Below are 3,633 nucleotides of genomic sequence, written 5' to 3'. Positions count from 1 at the left end.
CTTAGGGGGGGAGTCAAGAGAGGGTAGGTGAAGAGGAAGAGAGAGGGGGAAGAGATGTGGATACATACATAGAGGGGATAGTAGGGGTAGAGAGAGATGGGGAGGGCTAGTGGCGGTGATGGTGGACAGAGGGAGGTGGGGGAGGTGGGGGGCAGCAATGGAGGGGGTGGGAGGTGGAGGGATTTGGGGGAGGAGGTGGGGTGGCGGTGGTGCAAAGGAGGGGGGGGGGGTAAAGCTTGCTCCAAAAGAACAAAAAACTCGCTTCGACGAGCTCGCTCCAAAACCACACTCATGCCAAAGGAGTCAAAACAGATGAACTTGGAGTCTGAAGCACCAAAATCACCTCAAAGAGTTGGAAGAAAAACACTAATGAAGGTCATTTCTATAGACCAAAAACGCTACAGATCAAAGGTTGAAAACCCTGATTATTGTTGATTTTTAGCCTGAAAATAATGGACAATATGTTAAAATAGTGGACACTTACATTTGGCTGAACTGCCAAGTGTTCTGTTTACAATCCTACTTTTACTCTCTTGATGCCCTTAGTTGTATCCACAGAACAGCCTAGCATCAGAAGGAAACAAAAGGGGGACATCAGAAGTTTTAGTTACACAAAGGCCCAAAAATCTTTCCATAGATACAGAGGATTATCACCAGATATAGGGAGGGGCGGACTAGACACCTCACAGCCGAGGAGATCGAGACTATTATGCCTACTATGCCTATCACCAGATATAGGGATTCGCGGACTAGACACCTCACAGCCAAGGAGATCGAGACTATTATGTCTTAAGTTTGATTATGCTAAACCAAACCCACCTCTTTGTTGAAAATCCAAGAAAATGCAGCTGTTTTGGGCCCTTTGCTCACCCTCGTTTGTGCACGCTCTTCCAGCTTCCTTATACGTGGGACTAGACCACACACATAATCCTGTGCCTGCTGACCACTGCTTGAAAGCCCCAAAAGCTTCTCCACATTCCACCTTTTAACCAAATGTTCCAAAACATCAGCATAGTCTTTTGCTGTGTATACACCTGTCCTTTGTGCAACAAGAGAAAACTTGTTGAAAACATCTCGATCACATCCATCATACATGAGCTGTGCGGGCATCAGTATCTTCTTCCTCATCATGTCTTCCAGACAAAGCATCGTCCCATCAGGGTCTAATTCAAAGAGCTTTTCAACAAATTTCGTATATGCGTTCTCATGCCTTCTTTCATCAGATGCTATGGTCCCACATATCTGCGCTAGTTTGAGATCTCCAAACTGTTTGGCTTGCCTGGCAGTATTCCCATGAGAAATAAAGGTTGCTCTTCTTGAAAAGAAGTGTAGATGAAGCCAAGGTAAGGGTTAGCAACACATGCATTAGCAATCCCCCACAAGGTCATGATAACATTTTATGACTATTCTTTATCGACAATACATGACCTAATGGAGCTTGAATAGAAAGTTGATTTGGCATGAAATATAGCCACAGTATTAACCCCCTTGTGATTGACATGCAATGTAGGCAATATGAGCTCTATGAAGCTCAAATAGAACAATAATCATTATACAAACCCCATGTTGACCTTATCAAGTTTGAGATTGTGTAGCCCAGAAAAACTAATAACATGTTTCCCCTGTAATGCGTAGAAAGACAACTGATTAATTGAGTTAACTGACCATTCCTGCAGCAATCAAATACTGAATTGTTTTTTCTATCATCCACATATCAACACGGCCAGTGAGATAAAGATACTTGTTTAGAAGATCTCCATGTCTGTTTTCCTCTGCAGTCCAAGCTCGAGTCCAGCGAGCCCAAGACGAAGCACTAGCACCTGTCTCATCACGAATTCCATCCAAAGTGTTCAGCATTGTCTGGTAAGTAGGCAGGGCCTCTTCAGTAATCATGTCGCCAACAAGACAAACTAGGTAATCCTCAGGAAGCTCCATGGATCGCATTCTGAGCTCCTTGATTTCATCTAGAAACCCCTCCCCATGTGGATGTGGCAAGAAATCTTGAGGCTGCCAGCTCTTTTCCACGGGCTTGAGGAAGGGCAGAATCTCCATTTCCGCCCAATCTTGCAGCGACTTGAACATGTCTATCTTCTCTGGTGGCATAGAATGCATTACCTGTTGATGCACCTCTTTCAACCTAGTCTGATCAAGCATTTGCACTTTGGCATCTCTGTATAAAAACCAAGTTAGGCCCCCTCTTACTAGCAATATCTCTCTCTCTCTCTCTCTCTCTCTCTTACACACACACACACACACGCGCGCGCGCGCGCGTGCATCACTCTCCCTCTAACACTATTATTTCCTCACTCTTTTCAGCCTCATAAGGCATGCTACAGTCACACTGAGGCAAACTAAACATTATCATGTTTGCATGCTGATCTTGCAAACACCACTATAAGCTCATTGCCAATAAGGAGGCAAGCATCAGTACATTAGTGGGCCAATGTGATTGCATAATCATGCCATTAAAGAAAAACAGGGGATCACACTATATCAACAGCGGTTTCCTTCACTCCAAGGCCTAGCTGTATAAATGATAAATGGAATTTCTCTAAATCCAAAGCTACCGACTACTTTGCATTAATTAAAAAACATGAGAAACAAACTCTATGCAACTTAAAAGAAGATTTGAGTATGATTAAAGCAGGTAATGATGTGCACACAAGAAGTTTTATAGATTTTAACACATTACTGACAAAATTCGAAATTCTCTACCACGAGAACAAGGCTTCTGCAGGGGGCAGCACTGCGCATACCTTGCGTCTCATCGCCGCACCTACTATGCGGTGCCTCCACTGCAAAAGGTCATTAGTTTAATATGAAGAAAAGAAGGGAAGGGGGATGTGCAAAACTTTTGAGCTTTGCTAACCTGGGCAATGTAGCGCTCATGTGCATGCGACGGGTGGCTTTTGTGATGAGGGGGATCTTCAATTGCGTTCCTTTGCAGAAGGGGTGTATGCCTGCAGCCGCGTGAAGGCAAACCTTGCTTCTTATTTCATCCGACATGGTAACAGCTACCTGCTGTGAACTGCTTGCTCTGAGAGCCATGGCACGTCGACCCAACATGTAGAGACAATGGAGGAACACAACCCACTTCTCAGAAACAGCAATGAGAGCCCTAAGCTACTCGAAGAAAACAAAACTCAGGAAATCACAAAACAAGAATCGCATGCCAGGAAGCCGGGCTTAAAAATCTGGAGAGAGAGAGAGAGAGAGAGAGAGAAAACCGGAGGAGAGAAAACTAGGGGACACTGCATGAAAAGGGAAGAGAGAGAGAGAGAGAGAGAGAGAAAACTAGGGGACACTGCATGAAAAGGGAAGAGAGACCGGGGGCGATTGACAACTCGGGAAACGGGTTCTCAAGTGTATCTTTGTCTAAACCTTAACTACGCCGGTTTTTTTTCAAAAAAAAGTTGGTTAGCCATACAAAAATCGTCATGGGGAGGGGAGATCTGAGCCATTCAATCAGCTGTGAATATGGCATTTCCTTACACCATCATAGGCCATTCCTCTTTGAGAAATTAAGCAATTGCCTTCGTGGAATTTGCAAATTCTCATTCAAGTCCTTCAATGTCCACATATACACAAAATCTGGCAGAAGCTGTCAACATAGTTGTGTTAATCTTAAAGATT

The 3,633-nt window shown here is 44.2% G+C and overlaps 1 pseudogene across 1 annotated transcript; it reads right to left on the bottom strand.

Annotated features, from left to right (window-relative positions):
- Window positions 1-485: 485 nt before the first annotated feature.
- Window positions 486-3,292, bottom strand: LOC147620329 (stearoyl-[acyl-carrier-protein] 9-desaturase, chloroplastic-like; annotated as a pseudogene). The gene is made up of 3 exons (XR_015261804.1): window positions 2,870-3,292; window positions 1,650-2,170; window positions 486-1,354 (listed from the first exon to the last, which is right to left on the bottom strand). The product of XR_015261804.1 is annotated as a stearoyl-[acyl-carrier-protein] 9-desaturase, chloroplastic-like (transcript).
- Window positions 3,293-3,633: the final 341 nt, after the last annotated feature.

This window comes from Cibotium barometz, chromosome 32 (genome assembly GCF_041138505.1).
Source record: "Cibotium barometz isolate CiBa-2024 chromosome 32, ASM4113850v1, whole genome shotgun sequence".
NCBI lineage: Eukaryota > Viridiplantae > Streptophyta > Polypodiopsida > Cyatheales > Cibotiaceae > Cibotium > Cibotium barometz.
This window is presented reverse-complemented; position numbering and strand designations above follow the sequence as displayed.